The 25626-nt window shown below is 36.6% G+C and overlaps 1 pseudogene; it reads right to left on the bottom strand.

Annotated features, from left to right (window-relative positions):
• Positions 1 to 6853: 6853 nt before the first annotated feature.
• The window catches only part of LOC102916109 (peptidyl-prolyl cis-trans isomerase NIMA-interacting 1 pseudogene), a 131461-nt pseudogene continuing 112688 nt past the window's right edge, over positions 6854 to 25626 (bottom strand).

Below are 25626 nucleotides of genomic sequence, written 5' to 3'. Positions count from 1 at the left end.
TTAAAGAGATAATAAAAATAATATAAAAGAAATAGCCACATAAAGATGGAAAATAAACAGTCTGAATTATATATATTGTGTTTTCTTTAAATTTTTGAATGTTAATGAGATAACTGCAGAAAGACACTTGATTGTAAAGTCTGCTAAGTAAAACAAATATATAATATATATTTTAAAGGTATTTTGACTTCAAAATTTGTATATGTTGCTTTGGAAAGGAGGCTCTGCTTTTGTTTCCATGAGAAGCAAAAGGCTATGGATTTGTTCCAGGCATGGATGGATCAGATTTGATGAAGCAAGACCTCTTGAACCTTGACAGATGGTATCTATCAACAAAGGTTATAGCCAGTCTTTTCAGGACTTGACCGTTATCTCAAATTTTCTCAGGACCCTCATAAGATTGCCAGGGCCCCCAATCAGCAGGAAATAACCTAGAAAACTATGCATACATTACCAAAAAAATGGATTATGGATGTTTGTCTTTGTATAGTGGGTTAGTTACAAATTGTTATTGGTTATAGTCAATCTCTTTCTAAAAGAAGAAAGGGGATATAATATATAAATGTATGCTATAGAAATGATAGAATAAAAGGATAGCTTATTGAATCTGCTTTAATACAAAAATAACAATCTTACATATCTTACATTTGTATGAATTTTGGTTTATTGAGATATATTTCAGGTTGATCCATAATTTTCAAACACTTCAAAGACCTACAGAATATGGCATTTAAAATGTTTCAAGAACTTAGACTTTTCTGGAAAATGAGACATGTATGCTCCTGACAACACTAATCTAATTCAAAGAGGATAATTGGGCATCAAAGAAACTCATTATGAAGTTTGCTTACAATGTGGAAAAGGCTAGCCATTTGGGCAAGAAACTGTTCTTTCCTAGACTGCTGGACAATATGTTGTATAAACTGGACATGCATGACCCATATTAAAGTGTCCACTGAACATTGCCAAATCAGGGTGAGTTGTTCCTTCAGGTTCCTACTTCACAGAAAAAACTGCCAGGCATTCTGCAGGACACAAAAGAAAGCAACTGATGAACTTTGCCAATAGGTGAGACAATCTTTCAAATTTCACTAAAAAGTCTTCCAGAGACTCTAGGTCTGTAGGATGAAGACAGATGCCCCAACACTGAAGAGGAACTTTGGGTGACTGTCTAGGCAGCCAGAAGTCATTGTCATTTCTGTAATCTTGGAAGTTGCTTGCTTACAATGTGCTTTCTGTTTACTTAGATAATATATTTTTCTGGGATCTTTGATGGAGTTGAAGACTAGCTAGTTATAATTTTCATTAGTTATGATAAAATGAAAATTAAATATGAAACTTCAGATGCACAAATATTAGATAGATGATAGAATATTTTTTAAATTTTACCAAATACAAATAGACTAGATATTGTAACTGTAATTCTTGCTTGATAACTGTTTTGTTATATGTAATTTTACTATGTTAAAATTCAACCTTCCTTTTTGATTAGACAGAAAAGTGGAAGTGCTGAGGGATGTTGTTCTGTACTCTGTGAATATGTGTTGCTCTCATTGGTTGGTAAATAAAGCTGTTTGGCTAATGGCAAGGCAGAATAAGGTAGGCAGTACATTCAAACTGAAGTTGGAGATCTTCCAGCGTCCCAAAGAGGAAAAAGATGCCAGCAGACCAGTAATGTCACAGCCATGTGGACATGTATAGATGAATAGAAATCGGTTAATTTAAGATGAATGAGTGGGGTTGGGGATTTAGCTCAGTGGTAGAGTGCTTGCCTAGCAAGCACAAGGCCCTGGGCTCAGTCCTCAGCTCTGAAAAAAAAAAAAGACAAAAAAAAGAAAAATGAATGAGCTAGCTAGCAAGAAGCCTGAGTCACAGGCCATACAGTTTATAACTAATATAAACCTCTGAGTGATTCTTTTATAAGTGGCTGTGAGAACTTGGGTGGGAGAGATTTGTCCAGTCCATGGGGCTAGGTAGGACAGAGAAACTTCCATGTATAAGTTTTAAATTTCTATTTATAATGGACTGCTGTCTAGAGTAAAGGAGACACTAGGAGCAGGCCTTTGGACTTTAAAGCCCAGCTTGACTCCCTTGTAGCATAAGGAAGAAATTTCTGCAATTGGCTCATATTTAAGACACTCACTCAACATCTAGTGATTCTGTTTTGATAAGAGGTGGAAATTTTAGAAGGTGGAAATTTGTTGGAGAAGGAAGTATGGTTAAGGAGGAACATGTTAAGTTTTTATAATCCATCACCTGTCTTCTCTTTGCATCTTGATTGTGGGCATGATGTGTGACCAAACATTTCAAACTCCTCCGCTATTCTTCGCCCTGCATGTGGACAGTATTCCCTTTTATCATTGGTTGAGATTGTTTCTCCTATAATTTCTGTCATATATTTGGTTATAGCAATGAAAAAGTAATTAATACATGAGGATAGGACAGATTTCTGGAGCTGTTCTCAGCAACTTGATTGCCATCATAGACTTAGTTACAAATGAAGACATTACATGGACATGACCTCCATAGGTAACAGTGTTTCAATTAAATCATGAGGCAGAAACTTGTAGCAGAAGGAATTGATTTTATTGATCCACTTTAAATTATGCTAAATAAAAATATAAATACTTAGTAATGAATGCTTAGTATCTTATTGATTCATATCTAAGAATTAGAAGTAAATTCTGATAAATTTTAAAATTATGTACTATGAAGAAACTTCAACATTCATAAATGCTGGATTTGTTGTGTCAGAATGGTTTAAATGACTTTTTACTTTAATTGGAAAGTCAGTTTCATAATGGATAATTAAGAATTGTTTAATCAAGTGGTTTCATAATTTTAATATATATTTATTTTGTAGAGGAAGACCATTTTACTTCCAGTTAATTTTATACTATATTCAAGGTAATAGATTCTAAAATGTATTCAATTAAAAATTCTAAAATGGAAACATATTCTTTTCATAATGGCAAAAGTAGATTGCGTGCTTATATTAGAAAGGAAGCCAATTGTAACAAAACCATCTCAGGTTCATTCATAATCAGCCTTTATCACCTATTGTTCACCTTATTAAAAACAGATGTGGCAAACTGACAGGCATGTCAAGATGAATTTCTCAAAAGGATATGTCAAATTTTAACTAGAAAATACCTTGAAAATGCTAAATTATCAAAACGTGCATCTTTATTCTTACTTTACATGAGACTCTTGGGCACTAAAGACAATGAGGACGGCCCTCGGACTTGGAAGGGTGATCCAGGCTGAGCAGGAGTGCCATTCCTGTGCCCATTACTCTGCTTGGTGGCTTGCAAAGATGTATGACATCTGTTTGTGCTGCAGACTATTACTTTAACTGTGTAAAGGTGTGTTACATTTATTTATGCTGCATTTGCTTAATGATGTAAGGATGTGTGCTTAATCATGTAAAGATATGTTGCATTTATTTCACCTTGCCTGCCTAAGGCATCTGATTGGTCTGATAGAGAGCCAAACAGCCAATAGCTAGGCAGAGAAAGGATAGGGGGGGCTGCATCGGAGAGAATAAATAGGAAGGGAAAAAGGAGAGAGAAGAGGGAGACGCAGAAAGGCATGCCCAGACCAGAAGTCAGGCAGCTGCCAGATAGCCAGACACGAGAAGCACTGAAGGTAAGATCTACAGAAGAAAAGAAAAGCGAAAAGTCCTGAGGTGAAAGGTAGATACAGAGAAATAGGTTAATTTAAATTAAAAGAGCTAGCCAGAAATGAACCTAAGCGAGGCTGAGCATTCATAACTAATAAGAAGACTCTGTGTCATGATTTGGGAGCTGGCTGGTGGCCTAAAAGAAAAAGCCTGGAACAACAGGGTTTCTCCGTGTAGCCACGGCTGTCCTGGAACTTGCTACGGGGATCAGGCTGCCGTTGCACTCACTGAGATCTGCTTGCTTCTGCTTCCCAAGTGCTGGGATTAAAGGTGTGCGCCACCACTACCTGGCTTAAAAAATATATTAATTATGTGTGTTATGTGTGTGTCCTGGTGTGGGCATGGACGTGTGAGTACAGATGTTCACACAGAACAGAGCATTGGCTTGCCTGGACCTGCAGTCACAGGAGGCTGTAACCAGCCTGCAGGGGGAGCAGGCAACCTCACTCCCCCTGTGAAGAGCAGCACACCCACTTAGTCACTGAATCATTCATCTCCCTAAGCCCGCACCTTGTCAATTACTTTTTTTTTTTTTTTTTTTTTTTTTTGGTTTTTCGAGACAGGGTTTCTCTGTGTAGCTTTGCGCCTTTCCTGGAGCTCTCTTGGTAGCCCAGGCTGGCCTCGAACTCACAGAGATCCACCTGGCTCTGCCTCCCGAATGCTGGGATTAAAGGCGTGCTCCACCACCGCCCGGCTGTCAATTAAAAATCAGTTGTTGCAACTTTTTAAAAAGGTTTGTAGCCAATAGAATTTACAAACATCACACAGACTTTTTTTTAAATACTTCAAATCTATCCAGAGGTTTCAAAAAAAATCCTAGAAAGAATAATAGATGAAAATAATAATAGATACACCCATTTAGAAGACAAAATTGTTTCCATCATTTTAAATAAAACTTGTTTTATGCTAGGAAAAAAAACAGTTATTCAGGTATAGTTTTCATTTAGTTCTTCTTAATAACATTAAGATGGTTATTTTTATTATAAATCAAAGGAAAATAAATAATTATAAGATTGTAGCTGGGCGGTGGTGGTGCACGCCTTTAATCCTAGCCCCCAGGAGGCAGAGCCAGGCAGATCTCTGTGAGTTCGAGGCCAGCCTGGTCTCTCCAAAGTGAGTTCCAGGAAAGGCACAAAGTTACACAGAGAAACCCTGTCTTGAAAAACCAAAAAAAAAAAAAAAAAAAAAGATTGAGATGTTTGGCCCTTTTATTTTGAGTTTAGTGGAAATGTGATGGCCACAGAGCAATAAATGTCACCATAGAATAGAAAAATCAACTCCTCTTCACATTGGGAGAGTTTTCTAGTTTTCATGGTTAGTCCCGTGTTATTCACATTCACTTCTAAAATGGTCAGGATTTTTATTAGCAAAATCAAAGAAAGATTTGTAAATAGAAAAAGTAATTATTTTACGTAATATTCAGAAATAGAAATTTAGCACACAGAGAACATGCATTTTCTTTAAATTATTATAGTGACAAACTAAATTTATTTCAGTTTTTGTTTCTTGCTGAAATTCTCACACAGACAAAATCAGTATGTATCTGAAGGTCACACAAAAATTATATATCTTAATACATAGGTGTGAAGGTGTTGATTGCCATAAAACCTACACGAATGAGTGAAGAGATAAATAAGTAAATATAAATTATCTTATACCATTGATATAAATGGGGTAAATATATTCTAAATTTAGTAAGATTTATTAAAGCATAAAATGTCAATTTGATGGGTTTAAAATTACTTTCATGTATTTAAGTAGTTTCTTCCTAGATGTACTGAGCCATTTCATTTTCAAGGACTGTGTATAGGGCTGATGCATGATAGCATGTACTTCACAACTCCTCTGTGCCTCCATGGCTGTGTTAGCGCTTATTACCTGTAGCCAGAAGGTTTCTCCAGTCCCCACCGGCCCCGCGGTCCCACCCAGCCCTCTGGTCCGCAGCCACTTATAAAATAATCATTCGGAGGCTTAATATTAATTATGAACTTTATGGCCTGTGGCAGATCTCTTGCTATCTAGTTCTTATAGTTTAACTCAACCCATAACTATTAATCTATGTGTTGCCACATGTTCTGTGGCTTTACCTGCATCCTATTACACGTTACTCCTAGGACGGCAGTCTCCCATTTTCCTTACTCTGCCTTTCTCTTTCCTGTCTCTCTCCTTGGATTTCCTGCCTGCCTCTAAGCTGCTTTGCCATAGGGCAAAGCAGCTTATTTATAAACCAATGGGAACAGCACATAGTCACAGCATACAGAAAGATATCCCCCAGCAATTATGAGAATTTTATCTATTTGTTTATTTACTTGTTTTTCTTGCTGTTCATGTTTGTGTGGTGTGTTTGTGTGCATATATATGTGTTCACATGTGTGTGTGTGCACACAATCATGTGTGCCTATGTTTGTGGAGCTCTACGGATGAAGTCCAGTGTGTTCTTCAGTGGGTTTCTACCTTATATATGAGACAGGGTTTCTCAATCAAACAGAAATTGTATGGCTGATGTCACTAACTAACTGACTTTGGGATTGAAAGTTTCCCCTTCGGAGACTGGAACTGCCAGTTAACTGGGATGCCCACCCCATCTTTCTGTGGGTTATGGGTGTCTGAACTGTGTCCTTGCTGCTGGAGCAGTGAGCATTCTAACCCCTGTGGCATCTCCTCAGCCCCAGACTGAGTTTTCAAAATGACTCAGAATTTCATGATCAGGTGTTTGCAAAACCATTCTTAATCTATTTGGGTTCAGTGGTTACCTCTATGACTAGAATAGTACCACTTTCTAATTAATATGTATTCTGGATATTTGTTTTGTTCATTGAAGAATAATACTGGGTCACTAGACAGACAATAAGATTAGGTTTATTTCAGTTCTCACATACCAGTGTTTTGTGGCAGTTCTGGGTACAACAGTAAAGAGACTTTAAAACAAAACATAGTATAACCTGTGTGGTATCAGCTCTGTTTTGGATCTCATTCATCTTGAAAATTAATGATGTTACCCTCTGCACTTGTAATGTGGGTTAATAGTTTTACTGTACTGCTGAGATTAGTTTCTGTTTGTTTTATTTTCTTTTTATGATCACTTCTGACCTTGAAGTTAAAACACACACACACACACACACACACACACACACACACACACACACACACACACACACAAGATGTATTCCTTCAATTTGATGCCAGTTTGAGGTGCTTCTCCTGCACCATCGGATCAATGAGAAGTAAATAGCCTCCACTTCTTGTTTTGCAGTGCAGTATTGATCTTTCTTCAGCCTTTGCTTCCCCTTTCCCTGCATCTTGTGTCTTCCAACCCCTGGGACTGAAGTGATTGCCATAGATTGGACAAGCTAACAAGCGCATGATAAGGAAGTGTTTGGGGTCCCACTCTCGCACACCAGCTTGGTACATAAAGGCTGCCTCTGTGGACAGAGAACGGTGCCATTTTGTGTGCATGGCATAAGCCACTAAGAGAAGAACTAGAAGGAAAATGCCCCCAAATAAAAGTAAGGCAGGAAGGAAGATCCTATTTTCTCTTTCTAATCTTTGCAGACAGTGTTAAATTAGGTAGTGAAACGCCTTTGTAAGAGACAAGTAGCCTGCAGGAACGTGGCACACAGTCTTCATTTTGTCAAATGCCTGGATGTTGGCAGCTGTGGGTAAGTCTTAACTATTCTCTAGCATATGTGATTTCTAAATAGTATGTCTTATTCTTTCAGAGTTTTTTGTTTGTTTGTTTGTTTCAGGCTAATTGTTTAAATTGTGAGTATGAGGAATGAGTAGCATTAATTTGATTTGATATCTAGCACCTTGAATATTTTTAAGCTCACACATTTTATCACAAAAGCAATATTTTAAGATATTACTTATTTATCAATTTATTTGTGGATATTTCTGAGGTGAGTATTTAAATGAGTTTATATACACTTGAAATTCTCAGGGAATGGAGGGATTTGGGAAAACTTTATAAAACTTAGAAATATTTGTTTCTCTTAGCTTGTCCTTGACATGTTCTCTATCCACAGATTTATCTAGAATTGAAAAATGGGAAAACAGATAATTGATATTCTGTCATCTGCTAGTGCATCTTTGTAGAGAGAAATTATTCAGTGGGCAGTTCTCCAGCACCCTGACCTTACAGGAGGATGCTGGGTAGGGTCTCTTTGACTTAGTGTTTATCTTTGGTCCCACTGGTTCTCAGGTCTGTAAGCTATGTATGTGCAATTTAGTTACCTTGTTTATTGTCTGTTAAGTTTAGTTTAAGAATCTATAGTCAGGTTATCACTTTGGACTCGACTGACAAAAGACAGTCATGTGGCAGAGGTAATAAACAAAGCATATATTTCCTATAGAGGAACCCTATTCTTCAATGAGTGTTATGGTGGCATGAAGTCCTGTGTAGAATCTTTTGCTTATTACTAATTTTAAGAAAATTAAGTATCAGTACAGGCATCTGATTTTAATATGTGAATGACTGTACTGAGATTCACAATATTGATTCAGACACCATTGATATCACTGCATTGTTGCTTATTAATACTCTGATGTCAGTATGATGCTTTTAATCACAAAGGGTTTTTTACTAGATTCCCATAGTGTACACAAATTAAACATGATGCTGGAAGCTTTCTTCAGTTTGCAGTTTCTGTGATATCTTATTCCTTTTGGATTTGGGAGACTGTTCTAACTCAAGCTATTCTGTAATCTTTAGGGTAACCATGGTACTTATTTGAAAGCTATTAATTTTCTATTATAGAGTGCTAAAGATGTTCCACAGTGTGACACTCACCTGCATTATTGAGTCAATGAACAATTGCATTGTTGCTTAGCGGAAGTTGGAGCTTAACTTGATCCTCTGGGATCTCATTTATTATTTGCAGATATTGATTTTGGAAAAAGAAAAGCTAAGATGTATGAATATAATGAAACTTGGAACTGGCCTAGAGGTATTAACTCCTGATGGTCTGCATATATTATGTCTTAAAATTTAGATATTATATTGTATATAAAGCACATAACATATTTGTTTTTTGATAATGACATATTGTACTACATTCTGTATAAACATTCATTAAAATCTGTACAGTATGTCTAAACAATGAGTCCACAAATGATCTTGGTATTTTTTTAGACTCTGAACTTTTAGTCACATTTGTAGTTGATGGCTTACAAAAAAATAATAAAAGCTCATTGATTTATAGTGGGTATAGGATTTAGTGTGTGTGTGTGTGTGTGTGTGTGTGTGTGTGTGTGTGTACACGTATTTGAGCAAGTATTTCAGTGTATTTAGGAAGAATCTGGATGCTCACTTACAGATTTGTTCTTAAGGAAACAGTGAAGTTTACAGCAGTTTCCTCAGCAGCTTTGGAGACTCAAACAACAAAGGCATATAACATATTTAGTGAAGAGTTCCATGTGAAGACTTCTAACATTCAAGATGAAGCCAGAGTTACGCTTCTCTATGGAGGGAGGATTCCTTCCCTGAGCAGGCTCTGGGCGTCTGTTGGGACACTGACGCTTCCACAGAGATCTGCAGGTCATGAAGACACACTCATATCAACTCAACGTTGTCTCCTATCCATGTCCTCGTGCTTGTAGCAAAACTTAAATTATACACATCATTTTGCTGCAAAATTTTTCACTCATATACCTTGATTATTTTCACAAAAATAGAACTTAAATATACATAAGGCAATTTAAAGACTTACTGGTTTCATTTACTTAAGGTAAATGCCAGTTTTAACATGATTTTGTGATGTTTTTATTTACCGCTCTTATTTAATATGGATGTAAAAGAGCAAAATGTATATAAAATATTGAATATAAGAAGCTTAAATATTGACAGATTATGTTTTTTGTAATCAATTTGCTGCTACAAATCAAATGAAAATAGTTAGCAATATTATTGGTATTCTTTGAAAGACTTCCCCCACTTACAGAGGATCACTCCTGGGCATGAGGAGTCTGGGGCACCTTTGCTCTCTCCCTCTTTTTCCTCAGGATTTGATTGAAACATGACCAGTGGGAGCAGATTCCCTCTTCTCTGCTGCAGGAAAGGAGCTCTCATCTTGCATCCTCAGTTACACCTGTCAATGTTTATGTTATGCAGAAATATACTGAACTCTTAAGTATCAAGCATTCCACATATTAAAACCCATTAAAGACATAAAACTACTAGGATGAATTCAATGTGTGTTAAAATGAGGAGTGTGGACCAGATCTTTAGCTTTACAAGGTTTCAAAATTAAAGGGAATCTATTAAAAGAAAGCTTTTAAGTATATTTTATTTGATGATATAACAAATAATAAACTTTTTTCCATGTTAAATTCCAAGAAATATATTTCATATAACCTTAATGTTTCAAAATGCCTTTTTATTACTATGTAGGAGAATGTTTAAAAGAATTTCACAACTTACAGTATTACATGTTTTATCAACATTTATTTAGCATCAATTATGTTGTAAGACTTAGAACAGACATGGTACATTCCAGCCCATGCAACCTAACAGGATAGAAAGGAAGACACTTAACCCCATGTCCACACTCTCCCTAATATGCCCACTTGCTATGCACTGCTTATCAACTATCAAAACCAAAGCTTTTTCAGACATACAAATATTTCACAAGTTTAAATCAGTCCACAGTTCACATATATATTTTATAGCTGTTTGTTATTTATTTTGTATGTGTGTTTGGCACATACATAGAGGACAACTTGTGGAAGCTGGTTTTCTCCTTCTGACAGTTGAACTCACATCACTGGGTTTGGAGGCAAGTGCCTTTACACCTTGAAACATATTGTCACCTCCTCAATTCAATATCAAATAAGAGAAGAACTCATTTGTTCTTTTTTTAAAAATAATTTTATTTTTCATTTATAATATTTTGTACATACAATAATACAAATGCTGAAAGATCCAGATCATAAGTACGGAATATTCTGAGGTCAGAACAAAGATCAAAGAAAGATATTCAGATTTTAATGACATTGACTTTGACTTAAAGCAATTACCTAGTAGTAAAATTGAATACTAAACATGACAGATGATTGCTTACTTTAGGCATATGAGAATGATATGGCATCTTAGAAAAGTGTATAGAAGAAAGGCACCCTGAATCTGATCTTAAAAACTCAGGAATGAGTGTCTCTACTTAAACAATTGCATTTCGCTGATATATTTGTGATTTGACCCTTCCAGTACTTTTTAAATGCTTAACAGTCTCCTTACCTAATGTACGAATTTCAGAGTACATTTTTATTTGACAATCTAAATGAATATTTGTGTTAGTATTTTTAATGAATATTTATTCTACATAGTAACTTGGCCAAGAATGACAGTAACAGTTCATTGACTGTAGGTAGCAATAGCACAAACAGTTTGAGTAACTTCAAGATAATATTGATGATACAACTTAAAACTATGGAGACAAAATGCTTCCATCATTAATGTTAACTTATTGTTCCTTAGCTTCCTCAGAATTAGTATATAACTTCCTATTTTTCTCATTATTATTATTGTTATTATTATTATTATTGTCTATGTTGTTATTATTATTATCATGCCTAAAAACTGCAGGAAAAAATGCACTGTACACAAGGATTCTTGACATTTTTTTCTCTACTAATTTATTGGATAAATTCCCCTGGCACAATAATCTGTTCATATGAACATCAACATCAAACATAATCTGTTATTTCTTATTGGCTTCAGAAATAGTATCATAAATTCATCCCCAATACTGAAAGCATCAGCAGTAAGATGTTGAAGGAGCCTGCCATGCAGAAAGTCAAACATTACTCAAGAGAGGCAATTTCAGACAAGGTCATTCTTAGGCTCATGAGGGTAGGCAATGAGTACTCAGTCTTTTTATCACTGTCCACTCATCCAATGGAAGAATTTCATTTTGGAATTTAAGAGTTCAAAAATGTTACTGACCCTTGATCAGCAATGATGCTGATGTTGAATATGGCCCTTCTGGTTGTTTCTGTAACTTACTTACTTACATATCTATGAATCTACAGCATCAGTCTTCAGTAAAATATATTTGGCCAAAGGATTTAACCTCTTTTGACTTAATTTGGCATTTGCCTATACTTAATATTTTAAGGAGAATTATTGTGAGTCTCCTCATTTTTGTCATATAAATTACTTCTTTAATTTCCAAATATGTCTATATTTTCCCTTGTATACCTCAAAAGAGCATAAGGAAGGAAATGAAAATAATTTACATTTACTAATTGGGTATTATATGTGTTCTTACTCAATTTTCATTAAATTTCTCATAATTTTCTTTCAGACTTCCAAGATACAACATCAATTTTAAATTATTTTATTTTTCATGATTTTAATATAATTATAGGATTTCTCCTTTCCTTTCCTTCCTCCAAAACATGTCATCTACTTTGTTATTTTTCAAATTCATGGCCTCTTCTTTTTTAAATCAACTGTTGTTACACACACACACACACACACACACACACACACACACACACACACACCTATACATATTCCTAAACACAACCTTCTCAGTTTACAGTCTTACTTGCATTTTATGTTTTCAGGATTGACCACTTGGTGTTAGATAAACGCTGGTGTGTGGAGTGATCTTCCTTGGGAGAGACTATTCTCCAGCTCTCAGCACCTCTCCACTGCCTCTGCTTCCTTATGATTATGTGTCTCCTTCCGGCAACATTGCCTGAGCCTTAGGTCTCAGAAGTGTATTGAAGTTGTGTCCGTTGGGATTAGGCTTTGAATTCTGGAGTTTTACTGGTTAAGGTTTTCTACAGTGGTCTCCATCTGTTGTAAATTGAAGTTTCCTTGTTGTGGAGTGAGAACTATACTTATCTGTGGATATTAGTGCAAAAAAGTATGAGTTAATTATGGTTTATGTTGGTTTAGTGAAATGGCAATTGTAGGTTCTCTTTCAAGATCCAGGTCTTTGCTAGCCTTGGGCTGTTGGCTGGGTTCCCAGTACCAGGTATTATCTCACTCTTTTGAGGTAGTCTTATATCAAGTGAGAGAGCTTTCAGTAACTGCCAAGATAGGTGTGCCACAACTGAACCCCTAGGGTCAATATCATGTGCTTCTGGTTGTTGTGGTGAATCATAGGCATCAGGACGGGGCTGTTGATACCTTCCCTCATTTGTAAGCTTGCATGATATCAACTCATACCATGGAAGCTAGTCCACTGGAAGGAATCTTTCAGATCAACACCCTTTTCCATAATAGGGACTCATAATAGGGGAATAACCAATGCAATAGTAACAGCCTATATGTTATGGGAGTCTTGGAAAACCCTGAAAAACAACTCAAAAGCAGCTTCTCACACCTGGTATTGAGATGATCATAGGATGATCTTTGGCTCTTACAGGGGTCATTCTTGGACAAAATAGGAAAATTCATTGCTCGTGTGCGCGTGTGCGCGCGCACGCGCGCGCGCGCGCACACACACACACACACACACACACACACACACATATTCTCTCTCTCTCTCTCCCTCCAAACAATTCTAAAATGTGACTCAACTATACCAATTAAATGGATGAATATGGGAATGGGTGAAGTAGAAAAGATAATATTGAGTGAAGTATCCCAACTACCTCAATATCCTGTTATATATATATATATATATATATATATATATATATATATATATATGCTTTATTTTAAGCTATATAAGTTTAATTATAATCTAAATTACATGCATTAAAGATATTTTAGTTAGAGTTAATAGTATGATATATGATCCTTACTGTTTTTTTATAATCCTCCCTCCTTTATCTCCCCACTCTCTAATTAAGACTTCACATTTTCCCATTTCCCCTCATATCACATGCACCATTATTGCCCTCAGTGTTACTCCTTCACACACCTCAATCATAGCAGTGGTTCCATTTTCCCTTCTTGGTTTCTGCATTTACTGCTCTGAAGATTTTGAGCTATGAGCCTCTGATGAGAGAGAACATACAGTGTTTGTCTTTCGGGTTACTCACTGTGATCTTTTATTCTTCCATCCACTAACCAGAAAGCTTCATGGTTTCACTTTTCCTCACAGCGGAATAGTATCCCACAGTGTGTATGTACCACAAATTTCTTATCCATTCATCAGTAGGAGATTTAATTATTTATATTTCTGATATATTGTGAGTAGAGCAGCAAGAGCTGAACAAGCTTTTGTGCAGTAGGAGTTCCAGTCCATTGGGCATATTACAAGGACTGTAATTGCTGGGTCATACTGTAGATTCATGTTTAGCTGTCTGAGGGTATCCTCACTGATCTTGAGAATGGTCTGAGTAATTTGCACTATCAGCAGTGAATGAGGGTTGCTGTTTCCCCACAGCCCCTTCAGCTTTGGGTTGTCAATTGTTCTGTTGATCTTTGCTATTCTGACTGAGACAAGAGGGAATCTTAAAGGTGTTTAGATTTGCATTTCTCTACTCTCTGGGAATAATGAACTTTTTTTTCTTTATTAGATATTTCCTAGCCAACTTTTCCCCCTTCTTTTCAGAACTCTCTGTTCAGGTCCCAGGCCCATTTTTGAATTTTTTTGTGTGTGTTTTTGTTGTTTTCTCATCTTTTTTTTTAAAAAAAGTTTTCTATAAATTCTGGACATAAATTCTTTGTCAGATGCACAGATGACATTTTTCTCCCGTTCTGTGGGTTTCCTCTTTACCTGTTTGATTGTTACTATAACTGTGAAGAAGCTTTTGAATTTTACGATGTCCCACTTGTCAATTATTGGCCGAAATTCTTGGGCAAGTGGAGTCCTGTTCAGAAAGTCCTTTCCTACACCTATTGTGGGAGCCCACGGAGGTTTCCTACTGAGATCTGAGCTTGCTTTACCCAGCAGAACTGCATATGAGGATGATTGGACCACAGGCCTTGGCACCAGGTTTGGGAAGGGTCTACAGTTCTTGTATCTAGCAAGGGGGAGATCTCTTGCCTTGCCTCATGGTATTGTTATAAAAAGCTCTTTTGAATAAAGTTCTGAGCTGTCAGTGTTGTGCCCAGATCGTAACCCCCAGAGAGACCACCAAGGACGAGCATACCAGAATGCAAAAGCAAGGTTTATCTGTTACAAGTCATGACAGGGAACTCAACTCAAGCCATCTCAAGTGAGGCAGAGAAGAGTTATTCTTTCTTGGGGAAGTGAGTTTTTATAGGCAAAACCCATAAAATTTCTTAGAGGGGAGGGGGTTAGTATGGGTCCATTCTTGATTGGTCCAGTTTTTCCTGGGCCTGGACTTTATCTTATTCTAGCTTATCTGTTTGCCCTGTCAGGAGTTTTACAACTCATCTCCGGGGTCTGGTCATGTTATCTCTGGAGAGGAGCATCTTGTGGTTAGTTGGTTACCATCAGACATCTTGACTCTGTTCTTTTGTTCCTGGGGCTGGCGCCATCATTTCTGGGGACTTGAAACTGACCTGGGTCTATCTATATTGAGATATCTTTGTCTAAGCCCCCCTTTTTGAGACAATAGAGTGAGGGTCTTGTTGTGCCTAGATCATGTCCCCAAAGCAGCCACTGGAGACTTTAGGTACAGAATGCAAAAGTAAGGTGTTTTCTAAGTTTACAAGCCTCCAGGGAGGCTCTTCCAAATCTCTCACTCACAGCAGGGAGGTTGGAAGGAGTGCTCCCCTTTCTTTGTAAGGCTAGTTCTTAAAGGCACAGACCATATAATTTATTTTAACCTGCCTCCCTTTTTAGTCTTTTGGTCGAATATCCTGACTGTGTTTTCCAAAGTCCCTGTAGCAGATACAGCCACCTGGGGAAAAGGGGTCTAAGTTCTTATCTACACTTAGGAATCCTGGTTTAAGCTTCTCTTTGTCTGTAGGGGATAGAGTGGGGGGTTTTACTGAGGTATCACATCAGTGGCTATTGACCCAGGTCCTCTCAAAGTTATCCTGTGTTTCTGTCTTTCTTCTTCTCGGCTAGTCCTATCCTTCTACCAAATATTCCTTATCCCTCTCTCCTCCTCATAGGAACTCTGTCAAAGATAGGAGCTGGTTCCCTACAATCTATATCAGGTGGGGTACTGCCATTGTTTTCTTCTAGGAATTTCTGTGTTTAATGCTAATGTTTAGATTTATGATCCATTTGGAGTAAGTTTTTCTGCAAGTTGATAGATGAAGGTCTCATTTAATTCTTCTGTGGGTGGATATTCAGTTTTCCCAGCACTATTTGTTGAAGATGTTTTTCTTCTTTAGTACATATTTTTGGCGTCTTTTCAAATAACAAATGCCTGAAGTTATGTGTCCTCATGTTTCAATTCAATGTTATTCATTTGGTCTACACTTTGGTGCCAGGACAATATTGTTCCTATTATTATGGCTCTGTAATATATTTAGAGAGGCAGAATTTTTTTCCCTTAGGATTGTTTTGTCTATTTAGGATTTTTTATTTTATTTTGTTCTATGTGAATTTTAGCATAGGGTTTTTTTTTTGTTTCTGTGAAGAATGACATGGAGATATTAATTGGGATTGCATTGAATCTATAAATAGCATTTGATTAAATGTCATTTCACAATGTTAATTCTACCAATTCACAAGTAAAACGGTACCTCTTTCCATTTTCTTATGTATTTCTCTATTTCTTTCTCCAGCAGCCTAAAATTTTCACTATAAATCTCTTTCACTTCCTTGGTTAGGTACATTCTTTATTTTCTTTGAGGCTACTGTGAATGGGAGTGTGTCCATTATCTCTTTCTCTGTACATTTGTTATAGGTTTATCAAAATCCTGTTCCTATGTACAATTTGATTCTGTAATCTGCCACATTGCTTAATATGTTAATTATTTTAGTTTCCTGAAAGAATATTTAGTGTCTCTCATGTATAATATCATGTCATCTGCAAATAGGGATAGTTTGCCTATTTTCCTATTTGTATCCCTTAATTTCTCTCTCTTTCCCAGTGTTCCTGCTTGTGTTTCAAGCACAGTATTGAAAAGGAATGGGGATCACACACACACACACAGAAAGTTTTGTCTCATTTCTGACTTGAGTGGTATTGCTTCAGATTTTTCTATATTTTCTATGATATAACCTGTGGGTTTTAACATATAACTTTTATCATGCTGAAGTGTGTTCCCTCTAGTCCTGCATTCTATAGAACCTTTTTCTTGAAGGCATGTTGGAATTTTTCAAAGACCTTTGGGGCATCTATTGAGATTTTTTTTCTTAAATCCATTTATTTGGTCTGTTATGTTTACTGACTTGTATATGTTAAAACCTCCCTATATTTCATACATAAAGTCAAATTGGTCACCATATATAATCTTTCTATGTATGGCTGTATACTGTTTCAAAGTGCTTTATTGAGTGTTTTTTAGTCTATGTTTATCAGGGATATTGGCCTGTGATTTTGTTGTTCTTGCATTGTTATCTAGTTTTGGTATTGGAGGGACATTGATTCTATAGAAGGTATTATGGAGTCTCTCTCTTTCTCTGTCTGTCTCTCTCTCCCTACATCCTTCTTCCTCTTCTTTTTTCCCTTTTTGAATAGTTTAAGAATGATTGACTGTGGTTCTTTGAAGGACTGGTAGAATTCTGTTGAGAGTACATTTGGCTTGGACTTTTCCATTTTTCCCCTTTTATTGAAAATAGCTTTTTTTTTCTCACATAATGTATCTGGATTATATTTTCCCCTCCCTCTATTCCTCTCAGTTACTCCCTACATTCCCTCCCATCTTAATCTACTTCTTTTCTCACTTTCATTAAAAACAAGCCTCTAAAAGATAATAATATAATATAAAAAAAGATAAAACAAAACTCAAATATCAGAATAAAGCAAAACAAACACAAGGAAAAGAGCACAAGAAAAGGCACAAGAAACAGATATTGATGTACAGACCCACTAATTCACACACTCAAGAATCCTATAAAAACACTAACCTTGAAGCCATATTATATATATAAAGAAGGACCTTAGGATAAAAAGAGTGAAAAATATCTATATAAATAAAAATTAAATTAAATTTAAAATTGATAAAAAATTTTAAAAGTCCCAACATGACATTGACACAAAGACCCTCCAACTACTCCACTGAGTTCCCTCTTAGTCATCTACTGCTGGGCATGCAACCTACCCTTAAAATTAGTTTATGATCATTTTCTTGTTCATCCATAATCAGACAGGTCCACATCCAGACAGCACATAGAGAGTGGGAAACCTTGAGACACTCTACCCTACACTGGATATCTTCATCAAACCCATCCCCTCAGAGCTCATGGAACTCTGGAAAAGGAGTCAGAAAGAGTATAAAAGCGAGTGGGGATGGAGGACACCAAGGAAGCAAGGCCCTCTGAATCAACTAAGTAAGGATCATGTAAATCACAGAGACTAAAACACTACGCACATGGCCTCCTCTTCAGGTCACCCAAGCAGGGTTGGCTAGGGGTTTTGTGGGAGCCCACAACTGACTCAGTTTCTCAGTTTGAATCTGAAGTTTATTCTGAGTCAATAGAGTTCAGGCTTGTTTGCTCCAAAGCTCTGAGAAGGTTCTGATTAGACTGCAGAGTCTCCTTGAAGGTCTGTGAGAAAGTCCTGATTAGACCGCAGAGTCTCCTTGAAGGTCTGTGAGAAAGTCCTGATTAGCCCACAAGAAGGAACACACTATCTGGCTAGATGCAGGCTGCTGATGCCAGTCGGAGGTATATTGAGACAGAAAAAGAAATGGCCTGATCCTTTGACGCAAGGCAGGATAGATAGTGGCTGAATGCTTGTGTTGTGCATTGTTCTACCTCTGTCCTTCAAGACTGTATATGAGCTGGCTGTGAAATAAACTTGGGACTGTCCGTCATTGACTGGCAGACCTCTCCACTCTTCTGTCTTCTTCATTGTCTCTTCAGTCTGCATGCCTATACCCAGCTATCCAGCTGACTGTCTACAGGCCCGGCAGGGTTTCATCTTGTAATCCCATAGAGTGAAACTTAAGTCAAGCCAGATATTGGTCAATTACTCCCACAAGCTTTGTGCTACAATTGCATTAGCATATCTTGTATGTAGAACACCATTGTAGATCAAAGGATTTGTGGCTGGGTTGGCGTTTATATTTCCCCTTTGTTAGCATGCAGAGTGCCTTCCTGTACCAAAAACACTAGCACACAGGGGTGAAGGCTGTATGCTTAATGTTTCCCGGGTTAATGAATTGTGTAGGTGTTTTCTTCAGCAATGGGCCTTACTGTCAGTTTGCAGAGAGCAACTGATAGTCATGGCAATGGCCTGGGTTGTGAAGTGTCCTCATGGGAACCCTGCGGCCAACAACTCAGATGTAACCCAAATCTAGGTACTCTGGGCTTTTTGAACCACAGGTCTTTTATTCTTATTTCAATCTCTTCCTCTTTTATGGGTCTGTTTAGTTTGGGGATTGTTTCTTGACTTAATTTTTTTTGGTTTGTCTAAATCTAAAGATTTACTCATTTTTTTTTAAATTTCCTAAATTGATGGAGTTCAGGATTTTAAAATATCCACTCATAATAGTCTAAATTTCTTTGGTGTCTTATATGATGTTTCCACACTTATTTTTAATTCTGTTGTTTTGATGCTCTCTTTTTCTTTTTGGGGGGAGGTGTGGGTTACTTGGTACAATTTTCTTTATCTTTTCACAGAAATATCTTAGATATTCACTCATTATTTGTATTGTTCTCCTTCTTTCTATTTCAGTAACTACTATTTGTTATTCCTTTCCATCAGTTGGGATTGGGTTTGATTTGTTCCTTTTTTCCCCCCCAAAAATTGAGTCACATCATTGACTTGCGATCTTTCTAGTTCATTAATGTAGGTGCTTAGAACTACAAATTTCTCTAATATTAAAATGTTTTCTATGTGCCCCAGAGTTTTATTGTGTTTGCTTTCATTTTCCTTTATTACTAGGAATATTTTCCCTTTATTATTTCTTCTTTGACTCATTCATCATTCAGTAACGAGCTTTTAAATCTATATCAGTTTCTGTATTTACTTGAAATTTGTTTGTTATCAACTGTATATTCCATGTACTCTAATCAGATAGGATATCAGGAATTATTACAATCCTTTTCATTTGTAAGTTTGTTTTTGTCCCAGAATGTGGTCTATTTTAGAGAAGCATCTGTGTTTCACACAGTACGGTGTGTATTCTTTTGTGTTTGGGTTGAATATTCGATACATATCTGTGGTGGTATTTTAATTGTACTGAAATGTGATTTTGATTGTATGTTAATAAATAAAGTTGCCCAGAGATCAGAGCTATTAGAGCCATAGCAAGAGCATGGTGGTGGTGGTGCATGCCTTTAATCCCAGCACTTGGTAGAAGAGCTAGGTAGATCTCTGTTTGTTCAGGGATATAGCCAGCATTGGAGACATATGCCTTTAAGACCTGGGGGGCTGTACATACAGGCAGTGATGAGGCAGTCATGTGTTTGGGTTTACAAGCAATGAGAAGGCAGAACAAAAAGACTATGTAAAGACAGACACATAGGAAGTATCTCTCTTTCGGGAAGCTAAGACCACCGCAGAAGGAAGAGTGAGATTTTAGCTCTGAGCTCTGACCTCTCGGCTTTCTCTTTTACATTGGTTCTGTGTTTCTTATTTAATAAGATGGTTGGTTACATCTACACATATCTGTTAAGTCTGCTGTGTGATGCCATTTAATTCTTAGGGTTATCTTTTTTTTTTTTTTTCCAAATGACTTGTCTATTGAGAAAGAAAGTCTACTGAAAACATCTACTATTAATGTGCTGATGTTAATTTCTGTCACTAAATCCAGTACTATGTATTTTTATAAAAATGGGTGAGCCTGACTGTGGTGCAACTGTTTAGGATAGTGATGTGTAGCTAGAGTTTTCCTGACTTGCCCACAGTCAGGACAAATCTCTGTCACCCACCAGTCCCACAGCCACTCAGACCCAACCAAGTAAACACAGAGACTTATGGTCATGGCAGGCTTCTTGCTAACTGTTCTTATAGCTTAAATTAATCCATTTCCATAAATCTATACCTTGCCACGTGGCTCGTGGCTTACTGGCATCTTCACATGCTGCTTGTCATGGAGGTGGCTGGCAGTGTCTCCCTCCTCTGCCTTCCACTTCCCAGAATTCTCTCAAAATACATTTTTGGTTAGCTGTTCTAGATTAGAATGAAGTGTCTCTTTTTGTCGTTTCTGATTAGTTTTAGTTGGTAGTCTATTATGCCATATAGTAGGATGGAAATGTTTGCTTCATTCCTGGTCCCATGTACATTTATCCATCTTTTTAGTCTAAGTTAGTACATACATTTAAAGTTAGTATGTGTTTCTTGCAGACAGCAGATAGATGGATTTTTTTTCTTTATACATTTAGTCATTATATGCCTTTTTATTAAAAAATTGAGAACATTAACATTTACAGTTTTATGGACTTGTGTGTGTTAATTGTGATCATTGTGTTGTTAATTTTTGATGATGTTGTTTGTGTTCTCTGTGGTACTTTGTGTTTTAGGGTTATTGCTTCATATTTCCTACCATAATCTCTTGGTTGTGCTCATTCTTCTCTTCAGACTAAATATTGCTTCCTGTGTTCCTTTAGATTTGTTTTTGAATATAATTTTTAAGAATATTTGTATTGTGGAAAATTTTTCTTTCTCGAACTGTAGCAGACAGTTTTGCTGTGTGTGTTTTCATCTAAGTTTGCCGTCATGGTTTTTGAGGACTTGGAACACATTGCTCCAGGCTTTTCTGACTTTCAAAGTTTCCACTGAGAAATCACCTGTTATTCTGATGGGTTTTCCTTTATATATGACTTTGATGTATTTTAGGAAAATTTCTTTTACTAAATTAAGTAAAATTGCAGGTTTTAGTAAAATTTCTTTGTTCTGCATACTTGGTATTTTAACTACAATATGCCATAGGGATATTCTTTTCTGGTCTTGTCTATGTGGTGTTCTGTATATTTTTTTGTATCTGTGAGAGCATGTATTTCCTTAGTTTGCAGCAGTTTTCTTGTTGAAGATCTGGGCTACTCAGTTGATTTGGGGTTCTTTTCTCTTTGTTTCTCTCTGTGTGTTTCTCTCTCTCTCTCTCTCTCTCTCTCTCTCTCTCTCTCTCTCTCTCTCTCTCTCTCTGTGTGTGTGTGTGTGTGTATGTGTGTATTTTAATTTCATGTCCTTTCATTATTTGGTTTAGATCCTCTATCTTTGAGTCTTGATATTCCTGTCTCTGGTTGATTCATTTTATCTCAGTTTTCTAGTTGGGATATTAGGATTGCTTTCAATTCTATCTTCATTTAAAATTAAGTACTATTTAATGTTTCTATCTTTTTATTGAATTCCATTTTAATGTCTTGAATTGTCTTCCTCATTTTCACTGGCATTATAGGTTTTTTTTGGGGGGGGGTAATCCCTCAGGCATTTACTCTCCATACATTCTTTTTCTTTAATTTCATGCAAGTGTTTCTTTGTGCTTGTTTAAGTTCCTTCAATTCTTTAAGGAAGTTTATTATTGTTCCTTTAAACTCTGTTTCCTAGAGTTCATCTAAGTAGCTCTCATTGGTAAACATTTCTATAGGGCTGGTTGGTCTTATGCTTGCTTGATCTTTCTTAGTGTGTGTATTTTTGTGATGAGATCTAAATATGTGGACTTCTTTTGTTACTTCCGTGTCTGATATGGACCAAATAGGTTTGGGCAGAAGAAAATATGTGTGGGTGAGTTCAGGTAAGACGTTAGAAATCACTTAGATGGAATTAAATCTCTGTAGACAGAGATTCCTGGGCTGGTGTGCAGGATGTGCATCCTTGATCTAGCCTTGTATGTGGAGGTACACCTGGCTGGGTTGAGATGTGGAATGTTGCATGGGAAAGACTTGTGGAAGGGCAGACACAGTGGGTCCTGGTATTATCCTAAAGTTTGCTTATCATAGAGGCAAATGTTCCCAGACTAGGCAGATCCTCTGGGTGTAGGGTCTGGGCTAGATCTGGGGTGGGGTGAGAGTTCATGGAGGGGAGGTTCAGGCAGAATTGTTAAGCTGGACTCTGAAGAATGATGTTTAGGATCTGACTGGCTGTAGAGGGTGGATCCTGTCTCAAAACCTTGTGCATCACAATCTGTGGTGAATTTACTGCAAATTCATATTTAAATTTTGACTCTTTTATCTCTCTCTCTCTCTTTTTTTTTTTTGGTTTTTCGAGACAGGGTTTCTCTGTGTAGCTTTGCACCTTTCCTGGGACTCACTTGGTAGTCCAGGCTGGCCTCGAACTCACAGAGATCCGCCTGCCTCTGCCTCCCGAGTGCTGGGATTAAAGGCGTGCGCCACCACCGCCCGGCAACTCTTTTATCTCTTAATGTTAGGTAGAGTAAGAGGGTGAGTTGAAATAGATTCTGGTTACTCTCAGTGAAAGACAGCCAGTATTTTCCATATTTTATGGTTCTTTTGTTTGTTTGTCTTCAGGGACAAGGCTTTCATGTTAGATCCTTTGAGTCTTGTTCCCTCTGAAGTTCACTGTGTCTTCAGCAATAGGGAGGCAACCAAGAGCAACAGCAGCAACCTTATTGTTAACCTTATTGTCTTGGGCTCACCTGACCAACAACTTGAAAGGGAATTTCTTATACTTGGTTCTAGGGTTTTGTTGACAATTCTGTGGCTCTTTTGGAGAGTACTGTCAGCCTGAGTGATATGACTTTAATATATGTGTGGCATAACTTTAATATATGTGTGTATATGCTTGTGTTTGTTTGTGCATGAGTGTGTGCATGATATGTGTTTGTTTGTGTGTGTGTGTGTGTGTGTGTGTGTGTGTGTGTATACTACATGTACTATGTGTGTTAAGACGGATACAAGATAATATATTTCCTAATGGTCTTTTCAGAAAATATTAGTATAATGTAACTCTTTTACATTTAGAGTTTATCACCATTCAAAGTTGTATTAATAGTTATTAATGATTGCATGACAAAATGCAGCTTATCTATAATTATTTACTTTTTATTCTATTCCCATAATAACAGCTTAAATACTTTTCAAAAGCACGTGACGTTACAGTTGACATAAGCGATGGGAGTGCATGAGTCAAACACTTGAAAGGAGTAGAACCTGGCATGTTTATCATCTATTTTCAGCCCTTCTATGTAATTATCAGTAAATTCCAAACAAGGATTATCTTCAGTACGTCTGTCAGCAAACCTGTGATCAACAGGCTCATATGTCAGAAATGTCAGTGGCATAGCTACACAATTCCTATATTCAGTGACTTAAGGCAGCTGACATAGCCTATCTTTGAGGTTTTTAGTTTTTATATTCAAAACATAATGTTTCTGTAAAATTTATTTTTCAATATTTATTTATTTTATGTACATAAGTGACCTGTTTTCATGCACACCAGAAAGGGGAATCAGGTCCCATTACAAATGGTTGTGAGTCACTGTGGTTGCTGGGAATTGAACTCGGGACCTCTGGAAGAGGAGTCAGTGCTCTTAACAGCTGAGCCACCTCTCCAGCCCTCTGTAAAATTTCTCACACTTTAATGAAAAGTGCTTTTGTAGCAAGTAATGAGATGGAGATGGAGCTGCCATAGTTTACTATGAAGCTAAATTAATGCTTGTGAAAGCTCACATCCATGAAGATTGCAGTGCTTCAGTTATAGAAAGTAACTACAACTCAATTTTGCTACACTAATACATAACAAAAATTGTCAATATTTCTGTATCATTTGATTTTCTATCACTGTACAAAAAGTCCTGTCAATATTGTAAAAATTCCATTGTCTGATGACAGAAAATTTATTAACTAATACATTAAAAGATGGTTTATAGCATATCTTTTTTTCCAAAAATAGATGGGTTAAGGAAACTTAAGAAAGGAAATCATTAGCCTTTGAGGTCAGCATGTCATTCTGATAGCAGTTTTTCTATCAGAGTCATGTAAATAAAGTCTGTGAGCCTAGGCTTCTATAGCATCATACCTGCACTGCGCCTGAGCCTCATGGCTTCATAAGTACTCAAGCAAATGGCCCTCAAACTGTGAGGCTTCATTTGCTCACCAATAAAATGGTTGTGGCGAATGGTTAAGTGTTTAATATTGTGTTAGGCCCATGGGAAATCTCAAATTAATTTTAATTCAATAGTCATAATTCTACTGTGCAGCTCTTTATATTCTTGATAATACTGTGTTAGTTCACTTCAAGAAGATTATCTGGTGATTATTATTCCTACTATCTTGGTTTATAAGTTTAGAGTGAAGATGTCACAAAGATATTTATTTCTGCCTGATGTAATTTTTTATTATAGACAAACCAATCAGCTTATGATTATTTGTAGAATGCTCCAAGAATTATAAACCTTTGCTAGGTTGTTCTACTATAGTGAACTATGTCTTCCTGAGGAATCTGCCATTGTTAGAGGTAAGTCACTTCTACTCTCAGGGCACCATGCTATAAGAATATTTGTAAAGGTGATACATATATATATATATATATATATATATATATATATATATATATATAATGTCTATAAAGCCACCTGTGGCCTGGCTCCCTTTCTGTTGTCACTGCTTCCTTTGTACTTCATATTTCAGATAGTTTGTGCCCAGAGCATACTGATAACGTCATATTATTTTAAAGTTTTAGTTATATGAAATGGAATTCTTATGCTGTTTATGAGTTCTTCTGGGCTTGGATGTGGTGCTTCTCCAGTTTTTAATACATATAAACCTTTTAGAGCAGTTTATTTTGCTATGCTTTCATATTACCCTGTCTAGTTATCAGTCCACTGTACTTGTCTTTATTTTCTGTAGTATGGAATGACTGCTTTGTCAAGATTTTCACATCAATTCATCTTCTTGGCATTAACTCTAATTATATTACCTTTGAAAAGTGAATTACCAAGTGTTTTTAAGAGAATTAAAATTCATGACAGTTCTACTTATGATTAAATATAGACATGAAATAGCCTAAACAAACATGAAATGATTTAAAACGATTATCTCTTAAATTCTATT

Source organism: Peromyscus maniculatus, chromosome 15 (genome assembly GCF_049852395.1).
Source record: "Peromyscus maniculatus bairdii isolate BWxNUB_F1_BW_parent chromosome 15, HU_Pman_BW_mat_3.1, whole genome shotgun sequence".
Taxonomy (NCBI): Eukaryota; Metazoa; Chordata; class Mammalia; order Rodentia; family Cricetidae; genus Peromyscus; species Peromyscus maniculatus.
The sequence above is the reverse complement of the archived record's forward strand: the minus strand, read 5'-3'. Positions and strand labels throughout refer to the sequence as shown.